At 36.8% G+C, this 12,082-nt stretch overlaps 1 protein-coding gene across 7 annotated transcripts in view; it reads right to left on the minus strand.

Moving 5' to 3' along the window:
* astn1 (astrotactin 1) overlaps positions 1-12,082 on the minus strand; it is a 342,774-nt gene that overhangs the window by 190,126 nt on the left and 140,566 nt on the right. The gene's annotated exons all lie outside the window — the stretch shown is intronic.

Raw genomic sequence — 12,082 nt, forward strand, 5'->3', positions numbered from 1 at the left:
TGTGTCATTCGAGCACATGCTCTGCAGCTCCGATGGCGATAACGGAGCGGTACACCTGTTTTAAAACCCATCCGGTCTTTTAAAGACTGGGCCCTCGGTGTTAGATTATTGCCAGATGTGTAGTAAACTGAAAGGCTGTTTAAATACCTCTCCATGCAGAATAAACGAATAACACAACAAACTGATTTAATTTCAATATTTGCTGAAAGTACGTCAGTAATGATAGTAACACATACAAAATTTTGTTTTGAAATGTAATGAACATATTTTAAATGAGCTTATATTTTAATGACAAAATATGAATAATTGTTCACTATGACTCAATTTTTAGCAAAAACCTAGAATTCTAACTTTTATTCTTCACTGTAATTGATTATACTTTGTAATCAAGAGCCATCTCGTTTTAAAATTATTCTGGTTTATCAGAAAAAGAAAAAAATAATAATTTGCACAGTATTTTTACTTTTATTTACAAAAGGAGAGAGATGGATTCTTTCATACACTTAGACTTTTCTCTCTAATGAAAACAATTAATTTTTTTTTTACTTGGAAATTAGAAATGTTATTTGACATTTCCTGGTTTAAAAAACAGCATCGGAGTGAATTTATAAAGGAGCTCTAAGACCTGAATTCACCCTAGCTTTCCTGTCTTCCACAGCTTTGTTCAGAATTTCCCATGATGTTTTTTTATAGACCTGTCAAGTCGACTGCACATAATAGTTTCTGTCAGCTAATACTTCAAAGGCAACTTTGATGAAGTACACTTTAACAAGGTACCACTGCATTCACAATGGAGACTCGGCAATAGAATTCCTTCAAGCAACAACGTATCCGTGCTGGCTCATTTTGTTATCCAGACCTACTGAATTCAGTACAAAGTTCAGGTGCCTCATTTGGCTTAATGAAGCTCACAGGTCTGCTGCAAAAATCTTGTCTAATTTGCATTTATGTCAAGGTGTAGTGTAATCTGTTCTTTTCACACCAAGCGGAGGAAGAGGCTGCAACTTAAGTGTGCTTTAAGTTTAAGGCAGTGCAAGTGGATCAACCATGACTTGCAAAACACAGGAAAATAAAAAATAAAAAAATAAAAATTAGAGAAACTAACGGCAAAAATTGCAATATCAGATGTTGAAATATAAGAAGTTGGTACAGAATATTTAGATGCAGGCTCTTACAATGACACTAAATTGAACACTCTTTTGACAACTAAGTGATTATCATTGTTGTAGCATAATTTAAAAAAATCAACAACAAAGAAAACTCCAAAAAAAAAAAAATCACATATGGTTGCTAATTTCAAAGAGCTTTTACATGGAACAACATCATGTCTTGTCATTATTTGTCTTGGATCACCAGGGGCCCTACGGTAGCAGTTTAACACTGGTTAACACAGTATAGTTACCAACCACGTCTGTCCTTTCAGACATGTTTCCACATTCTGATGGCTACTTCAAAAATGATAATGCACCATGCAACAAAGATTAAATCATCTCTAACTGGTTTCTTGTACATGGCACTGTGTTCACTGAAGGCCACTGAAGCACATTTAGGATGTGGGGGATTTGAATCATGAATGTGCAGCTGCCAAATCTGCAGCAACTGCATACCATCATCATGTCAACATGGATCAAGACCTCTGAGAAATGTTTAAAAAGCCTTGACAAATCAATGTAATGCAGAATTAAGGCCGTTCTGACGTCAAAAGGTGTCCAATCCAGTACTAGGAAGATTGTGCCTAAAATTGCATGCAGCTGGTGTATAATGTGTGTGTATTGGGGTGAATACACACCCCCGTGTACTGTCTTGGCACGACAGAGCAAGTTTATTTTTGTCAAACCTCATTTTGTCCTTTTTATCTGGCCAAGTTCAGGGCTCTATGGATACAAATATGGGCTGATTTACCCAAAAGAAAGGCCAGGTGTCACACACTGGTGTCATACAACGCTTTTGGCTTGTGGACACAAGTATAAGACCATTAGTGATATCATGACGTCTGAATTCACAGCACAGAAAAAGATCATCTGTATACCATGAACACAGATCTTACACTAATGTAGCCCATGTGCAGCGCATGTAGCATCTCTAATTCAGCACTTAGAGCCCCCACACGTCCGTAAAAAAACTCAAATAATATTCTGTAACCTCACATGGCATAGAAGTGCAAGTCAGATATTATGATGGAGGGCATAATGAATAAATATCAAATCTGTTTGAATGAATTACACAGGAAATAATTAAGCTCTGAGGGTTTTCTGGATGCACTTTTAAAACAAAGTATTGTAAAATGCAAGTCATCTTCCATCAGTATTGTAAAACTGTTCTCCACAAGCAAATAAGTTTCATATAATTCAGTTTGTAAATTAAAATTAAACTACAGGAAAGCTCCACAATAGGATATGTCACAGATGTAGTCACTAGATCATTGTCGTGTATTATTATTATTATTATTATTATTTTTTTATTACAACAAAAGGAAATTACGAAGATTTATGTTCAACGTGAAATATTTGGAGACATGTCTGCGCAGAATGAGGCTGCAAGCTAAATAAGTGCTCTTTTATTAATAAACTGTTATTGATTTTGTCACTAAGCAAGAGAACGTCATGGCCAATACTTTATTGTTGGTGATGTAAAGAGCATAGGAGATGTTGAATCTTCAAATGTATCTGTGAAACAGTTTTGAAATGACTGGAACTCCTGTGCAGTAGTTGGTAGATTTGTGGATATGTTTCTTACATGTGTTGAATATATTGATGAGACACTGGCCTGCTGCTTGCCATCTCAGGATATTTATTCGTAACAAGGTTCTGACATGCAGGAGCAGCAGTAGCTCTGGGCTATTCTCCATTTATCCAATAGCTAATAATCACAGGTGTATCCACCAGTGGGTCACTATTAATTAGGATTTTCACACATTTCGTCAGTAATCCTGGCTTGATCACTGGTAATCTTCTGCACACATCTTGTTTCATTTACAAAATCACTGAAAATATTATCAGTTAAACATCATTGCTTGGCTGTTTGGAATAAATGAGAATTTGACTAAAATGTAATTTTGTATTTTGAGATTTGACACTGTAAAACAATGTTATTCTAAGAATTAGTGTCAATAATCCACTGGTTCCTATAGGTTACAGAACAGGAAATGAACATGTTATTCAAAAACCCTTAAAAAAATAAATACTAAGTTTAAAACAAGTACATTCGGTCTAATTTTTGTGTGTTGTAACACATAGGACTTCTAACAACACTAGTAGCTTCTTATAAGGTTTTTGAGGTCTGCTGAAAAGAACAACTTTCAGACTGGTGCATTAACAACAAGCTGCAATATCTGCATTTCAGCCTCAAATCCTCAAGTCATACATTCATGGCAAGGAGCCTTTGTAGTTCTTACATTGTTCAATAAAGTGAAATGCCAGGGGGGTAGATTCCTCTCATGAATGAAACATATTCGTTTGCTATATCTTTAGGAGGCCAACAATGATGGAAAGGTTTGGAATCATAGTAATATAGTCACATAAAAGCAGGCTTTACTAAACAAAATCATAAAATAATATATATATTTTTTTGTTGTTTTCTCTGCTCTTTCATCTATTTCAGAATTGCAGAGGAAATGTTTGTGAACAAAATAATAGTAAAATGGAGGAAGGTTTCGTGAAATTGGCAAAATGTAGATTTGCAAGCATTTGGGGCGGCATATTAACCATCCACGGACACAAACAACACCGACACCATTACTCTTGGATCTTTTAATAAGCAGACAGTGAGGAAAAGTGCTGTCTGTTATTTTGTGGAACAAGCTACCAGTACAAAGCCTTCTCTTGAAAACCCCTTGAACCACCAGGGCTTTTAATCCCGTTGCTTAATGGAGATAAATTCCTGCAGTGCTTTTTAGGCTTAAGGGAATCAGCTCTATGCTATTGCCAAACAGCAACAAATCCCTTTGAGAGGAGTTGGATAATCTTTGCAGTTTTCAAATTCAGCTGATAGCTGATAGGTACGAGCCAAGACTAAAACTGAAAGGCAATGTTCTTCCAGAAAGAGTGAATGTAAATACCTAAGAGGCTTTAGTCAGTAAGTCACAAAAGGTTTAGGTTAAATTTTTAAAAAGCGCATAAATAAATCTGGTTTTGTTCTCTTTTGTACGGTGGTTTTATCTGTATGCAAGTTGTTTCGCCCCCTTCTCCATATTTGCATTGTGCTAAATCACCAGTGATGCTACTTCTGAAGTCGACATGTTTCTAACATTAAGATTGCATTTCAAAGAATTGCAAACACATTTCATAACAAATGGAGAATAAACAAAAGCAGAAATATAATACATTTCAAATTTCACATTATCTAGTCTAACTAAAACAACTTTCATGATTCACGACTATTTTGTATTTTGGTTCAAACTTATATTTGCATTTTGATCATTTTAGTGTTATTGTCAGAGTTTTTCCATGAAACTCATTTAGGCTAAATATTAGGGTTTTTTTTTTTCTTGTGTTCTATTCTGTGCATTTTGCCTTAGACTCTAGAGTTAGTGTTAGTCTTTACCTTTCACCATTCAGTTTTTTTCCAATGCCCATTATTCATTCTTCTCTCACTTCCCTGCTTAGATTCTCCACCAGCTGTTCCACAGGCTGCTGATTGTACTCACTTGGTTACCGTGTCAGTCATTTTCTCCTTCTCAGTACTTAAGCTCCTTCATTTCCTCAGCTGTTTTCACACCCACTGTGTTTACTTTGGTCTGAATCAGTACATGAGTTTGTTAAGCTGTAACTTTTTTTAATTTTTTATTTTTATTTTTTTTTTTTGGGGGGGGGCTCAGTTTATTTCAAACTATGAAAACTCTAAGCAAACCATAACCTGCTCATTTAAGTCTTGTGAAAATGTCCATTGTGCTTATTGGTCAGATGAGTCAGGAGAGGAAGAACTAAAAGTAAATACAAGATGAAAACACTTTTTGACTAAGCTAGTTAAAAAGTCTGAGAATTTCTTTACATAATTCATTTGTTTTTATGTACTACGTTGTGCAAAATTGAAGAAGTGTGCCGAATTATTGAAGGAAGATTTCTTTAAAATTAACAAAATGTCTCAAAATGTTTCAAAAATACCTCTTACAGTCTTCACAGCTGCATGGGGCTTAATGCTTTACAAAAAGAGTCGCCACCATTGTTTAGTGTGTTTATCTACTACATCCCCTAATGCAATGCAAACCTGGCCAAGGGAAAGCCTTTGGCTCAAGCTTGCACCATACACCTGGTAGTTGAGTCGGATCACATTAACACCACAAACGAACCGCTCCAGAATTCACTTGGAACTGCACTGAGACCACCTCCTCTAAACGTTCTCGGTACAGTTGATTTGATCTGCACTCTACTGTAAAAACTGTGTTCACATCTATGCAAATGAACTGCACCAAGGAGAGACACCAACCTGAGCTGGTTATAAATTGACTGAACACCTTTTGTCTCACTGTTGGAGTCTGCCATTGCTCCCGCCTTGGTCCGTCTGTGTTTTCCTCAGGTGCTGCCAGCCCCTCAATTTCTTCATTAAATTCTATTTTCATCATGCATTTGTCCTGTTTGCATTTGGGTCCACGTCAACAGTCCACAAAGACAACAGCAAATGTTGAGCTTGGTCATAGTGCATGCTGGATTGCCGCTTGCCACAGATCTCATCTGTGGTGTTCGTGGACAGGATGTCAAGGCATAGTTGTGAAAACGGGGGTATAATTTTGGAAAATCTACGTCTAGTCTTAGTCTTTTTCAGATTATGCCATTGTGTAGAGATCTTGTCACAACAACAACAACCATTGGCATGTAGTGGAGCAGTTTGCACCTTAGCGTGAAGCAGTCGGGTCAATTTTTCCAATTTGAAACTGGAAAAAGATTGCTCCCTCTCGGCTGGGAGTCAGTGTCTCTCGCAGGCAGCGTAGTTAAAGTGTCTCTGGGTTCTTGTTTGCGAGTGATGGTATGGTCGAGCAGGAGATGGTAAAACAAAGGCCTTATCTGCAGTAATGCAGCATTGCTCCAGTCTTTCACACTGAAGATAGAGTCGAGCCAAGAAGCAAAGCTCTCAGATTGCAGGTCTGTCTGCACTCTTACTCCACCACTCACACGGTGATGATCATTAAAAAAAAACTGGGATTAACTTTGGCGCCACATGGGCAGGTCCTACAGGGATCTAGAGGGAATGTTATCCACTCATCAATTAACCAAATTAGTCATGGATGGATGGGAAATGTTGGTAAGAAAAGTTGGTGAGGAAAAGTGAAATTACAGAAGCTTAGATAAAACATGCATGCTTCAATATATGCCTGGATTACAATTTTCTTTGCAATTTTTTTTATTTATTTTTTTTAATAAATGTGAAGAATGATTTTTATAATGTAACTTAAGTATCTTGTGAGGACAAATGACCAATTAATATATCCATTATACTGTCCTCTCACTAACTTTGACTGACAAATATGACCATGAAATGTGAGAAATCAGCAATGTAACACAGACGAGCTCTGTAACATTTATAGCAAAATAGCTGTAGAAATATTACATTTATGATACTGAATTGTTTCACATAATTTAAAGACAATGTTTTCCTGAATTGAGGTAGAAAAAAAAGATTATTTTAAAGTTAAAATAGCATGTTTGTGCTCGTCTGAATATGTGAATAGTTGGCGTATAAGGGGAAATGATCACTAAGGCATATTGGATTATTAAAGTCCAGCGTGCTTGGAGGGTTTTTAATTAATTAAGACAAGCAAGTCACAGAAGAACCTTAAACTGGTTAAGTAGTTTAAGCAGCGCTGCTTGGAACACTGATGTTATAGTGAGAAAAACTTGTGGTGATTTTGTAAATTTTTGTTCTATATTTCAGTTCTTGCAGTTTATGCTCAGTTTAGAGTTTTTGTCTATAGTTTCTCTCTCTTTGTGAACCTTAGTTCCTTTTTTACTTTGGTAGTCTGGTTCCTTTTTTGTGAACATTGTTCTAATCAGTTCCTGTTTCTTTGACTTTCTTGTTTCATTGTCACATCTTAGCTTTGTTCTTTTGCGTCATTCTCTTGTTGGGATACGTTTTGTTTGGCGCTTTGTTGTCTCTCTGTTAGTTTACAGTTTATCCTTTGGTTATCTCAGTCCAGAAATTGGGTTAATTACTCTCACCTTTTTCTTGTCCCAATAAGCTCCCTCCCATGTATAGAGTATATTCCTCCCTGGCTCTTTCCATCATTGCAAAATGTTACTTCTATGTCGAGAAGCTTTTGGAAGTGTGCACTATTTTTTTTTCCTCCTTTTTTGTCTATACCATGGGTAAAGCATAATCTAAAGGTTTAAGGTGTTGCTTTGAATCTTTTGTTTAATAATGTAATTGTGTGATTTGGGAGATTTGGAAACATGCTACTGCATTCCTCCTGGAAATGTTCTAGTTATAGAACTAAAGAGGGAACTTAAAGGCATGCTGACTGATATGTCCAATTAAGAACTGATAGATATTTTTTTCATAACCTTTAAAGATGTATCTAGCCAAGTGGGGAAATGTGCTCTGCTCTTTAATGTTTTTTTTTTTTTTTGTTCCACAGAGAAACTTGTCTCAAGAATATATATACTGTGAGATTAGACAATGTGCTTTGTCAAAGGTCATCTTAGAGAGTTAAGTTTGTAATTCCACTCTTCTGAGGAAGGGTAAGCAAATCAAAGAGATGGATGGCAAATTTAAGTTTACTTTTGCCATTTTTGTTCATAGACCCTTCATCCAAGATGCTTTCGTGGACCTGAATTTTACAGCTCAGATTCCACAAAGCTAAAGCGAAAACAGTCAGAACTGTCATTACTAGCTGAATTGGCACGAAACGTTCTTTTGCAAAGGTTTAAAAGTAAGCCAGGTATGGAACTAAACAAAAAGTCATTCTACAGAAAACAACTTCTGAATTTCCACTTTTACAGTCTGCTGCACTAATGAGATGGTGTTATTTTTTTTTCCCCCTAGTGTTTCATGGTTTATGCGGAACCAGACTTTTAGACAGAATTTTCTGGGGTCACAAACCTGAAAACAACTGGAGATCGCACCTCGCTATTAAAGATCTTGCAGCTCTGTTGTGGCCTGAAAACCAAGAAAAGCAGTCTCACAGCTGGCTGTGCCTAATTGAGGCAACAACCGCCGAAGTGCAGATTCTGATAATGAGATTGACTTAATTGCCACAGTGTCTAGTGTGGTGCCAATTCTACAAACTTATGCTCCAGTAAATGATTGATCAAATATGTTTCCTAGTTCCTATCACAGGAGGAATCATCACCCTTGTTAAATTTCAAGTAAAAACAGCATGTTTAATTGAACATTCTCCTTTTTAACCACATATTCTCTCCAATTCTTTGTTACATTTAATTTTTGTAAATTTAAAATGCAACAATAATATGACAATCCCTCTCAAACACTTGGGAGCAACATTGAGATTGCAGAATTGGTTCAAGACAAGCACGTTTTCATGGGTAAAACACTACATAAATAAGTTGTGTTAATGACAAAATGTAAACAAAACAAACAATTCAAGCAAAAAGTACTTGATCAACCATCTATGTTTAAACACACAACATCCAGGAAAATCCTGTGACCCGAGGAGAGAAAACATCAGTAGTGGCAATTTAATGTGCTCCTCTGGTCTACTTTAGAGCTGAGCTCTAGTTGTACATTTGCCAAGTATTGACTCCCCTCAACAATGCTTAGTATCCCAAAGTGTGATCCCAGTCAAGATTGGTTTCTGCTGCTGAAGCGGTAGTTCAGCAACACAAAATGAAACGACAGAGTGCTGTAGCCAGCAGCACCAAGTCCGGCGCAGTTCAGAATCATTAAAAAGAACTGTGCAGTTCAGAATCATTAAAAAGAACTGTGCTGTTCAGAATCATTAAAAAGAACTGTGCTGTTCAGAGAGGCATAATGTGCATCTTGCCATCATTTAGTTCTATGACACGTTAAATTTTGTGTCTATTTTGAACTTGAATCATGCAAGGTTACTGTGGGAGCCATTTGCTGATGGCCATCACAAAGCAACAAAAAAAAGCAGCCAACCAATAGTGTTTCTTGTTATGGCATATATATATATATATATATATATATATATATATATATATATATATATATATATATATGTGTGTGTGTGTGTGTTTCCTACAAGCGGAAATAACCTCACTTATAAAAAGAAAAAAAAAACTTTTTGTAAAGTGAAGACCTTTGCAATGGTTGCTCTTGTTTGTACAATTGTGACAAACATCAGGCTGTCATTTTAAGGAAAGTGTTTTTTTCCATCAACAGTGAATTTTAGAAAAGGGCACAGTTTTTTTTATTATTATTATTTTTTATAATGCCACAGATGTTCTCCTGGCTCAAAGTAAGTGGGTTAGTAAAAGTAATTAAACAATGCTGCAAAAAAAAAAAAGGTAAAATGAGAGTTTTCATCATTAGAGGTACAGTTTTATCTGGAGCACAAACAAGGATATGACCCCCAAGTGTCCAGCATGGTCAGTTTAAAGTCGACTCTCATCTTCACAGATGTGTGACAAAAATCGTATCACTTTCTTGTCAAACTAATGTTGCCCAACCCCTGTTGTCACAACCGCCTGGAGAACGTTTCACCCCGTTCTGCACGCAAAACTATTATGTGATTGGTCACAATTTTTTTCACCATGTTTGTTAATGTGAAAAAGTGCTCTGACAGCAATGTCGTCTCCCACATCTGTTGGACCAAAACATTATCATGCACATTAAAAATAAAATGAGATTTTACAGCTCGTCAATTATTATTTCCTCCTCCAAACTTGGGAATTCATAATTGTCATTACCATCTGTCTCTCCTCTTACTGCTGTAAACTACACATATGACCAAACACCATGACGTACACCGCAGCAGAAGGGGTTTCACAAGAGCTCGGCACAGTGCGTCTTGTTGGCCTTGAAGTGTGCGTGTGTGTGTGTGTGTGTGTGCAAAAACAAACATCCCGCAACAATGTAACCACAAGTCGACTGTTTGACTTCGGGCTGAACATACTTGGCCCTTAAGAGTCCCTAAAGACTGGATTGAAACAGTGGTACAATGCTAACAGGAAACAAGACATGGCTGGTGTTTGCAGTGTCTTTTTGAGATTGTCTGGGTGCAACGGGCTCTTTGTTATGCATGAGATCTGGTTTTCTCAATCATGTGTAAAAGCTGTTGTATACAGAGGGTAAAATCATACATATAGGCACATAAATAATACAAATGGATGAAGGTCATACAAACACACATTACTTTTGCAGTGATGTAGCCTACCTACATCGATGCTGGACTGAAAATGAAGGATTAGATCAATTGTATTGGTTAAAATTCAAATGCAATAACTTAGGGATTAGTAGAACTGAATTATATTGTGGTTAGCTGAATGTAAGACTTAATCTTTTTGTTTGATTACCAATGAAGTTGAGTGTGTCATATAAAGGTGGTTGAGGAGAGAACTCAACCATTTAGAAGAAGAAGTAATAAAGTAATGAAGGTTACTAAAAGTAATAAGCTTTATTTTTCCAGAGGGGATAATGAGGTGTAACAGCAACATTAAACATAGGTAATATAACAGCAGAAATGTTATCAAAAATTTGTAAAAACAGTGAAAATGACCATGCAAATGTCAGCAGGGAAGTAAACATTGATTTTGTTGCGAGCAGTGATGGTTATAGAGTCTGACAGCTGCTGGGAGGAAGTATCTGCAATAACGCTCCTTTGGGCATTTAGGATGCAGCAGTCTGTCTCTGAAGCAGCTCTATAGTTCAGTAAGAACTTCACATACGGGGTAGGAGACATTGTCCATTACTGATGTTATTTTAGTCAGGGCCCTTCTGTCTACCACCACCTGCACAGTTACAGAAAGAAGATAGATGTTGGGAGCTGGAAACTAAGAGAGATGAGAAGCATCATTTGTGAGAAGATGCATTACATTAAAAGTCATAGAGCTTAGTCATTTCTGTCATCTCGCATGCGTTCCTTTGGTATCGTCTTGTCAGATGCTCAAAATGCATCTATGCTGCTGCTGTATGCTAATAAACCTAATAATGTGCTTAAGCACTGCTTATTGTCATTTGATTTTAAGCATTTCTATACATTTGCCTGAACTACCTTTCCAAAACGTTTCTAGTCCAGGTAATTTGTCACTGAAGCAGATGCTCTCTCTTATTATCAATGGGTTGAAGCAACACTTTGGACAATAGTGTCAGTCTCTCAATGCTGAAAACTGACCAATGTCTTCAGTCAAACTCCCCTATCACATGCAATGCAAACAAACACACAACTCCATCAAGAGTCATTCAAAGGCAACAGGTTGGTTGCATAAGACAGTACTACAAAATACAATTTTATCTGACATAAATTAACTCCTTTTAGTTTCCTGTACTATTAGCCTGCCTGGATAGTTGGCTCTGCAACCAGAACTACCAGTAAACACTAACTACTTGAGAGAGGATGAATAAAAAGGCCCTACAGACCTGATGTTGGCAGAATTTTCACATAAATTGTAAGCTGAGCCACAAATGGTCTCCCAACTGTAGCAGCATCCAAGTTAAATCTAGAGTAGCACAGAGAGACTTGTCTTAGAAGCAGAGTTTAAAAAGAACCTCCCTGTCTCAAAACCTGTTTATACATCTGGCTGCGCAGTTAAGGTCAAACACCCCAAAGAAGTAAAACTGTTTTTTTTTCTTCTGCAGACTAGAAAAATGAATCAAGTGAACTGAAATGCAGATCTATGAAGAAAACAAGTTCACTTTTAGCCTCTCAATGCTAACTCTGCAATTTAATTTGTTGTATCTGGAACACACAAATCTCACTGAGGGATTACATACAAGGATGGGAATCCTATTATCTTGTGTAAATGAGGCATAAAAAGACAACCCCTCCCTGTAGCTTTTGTTTGTACCTTTTCCCTCTGTGGGCAAATCATTTTGGCATTATTCACGTGAAAAAGGGGATCATAGATCTGTGACTGTTTGAACTGACTTTGCATGTGAGGAGGGCCAGTTACTGATGCTTGAGATGGCTCTGCAGAAATAGAGGGGAAAAAAAAAATGCTTTATGCTTTTA

This window comes from Gambusia affinis, linkage group LG12, assembly GCF_019740435.1.
Source record: "Gambusia affinis linkage group LG12, SWU_Gaff_1.0, whole genome shotgun sequence".
NCBI classification, from domain to species: Eukaryota; Metazoa; Chordata; class Actinopteri; order Cyprinodontiformes; family Poeciliidae; genus Gambusia; species Gambusia affinis.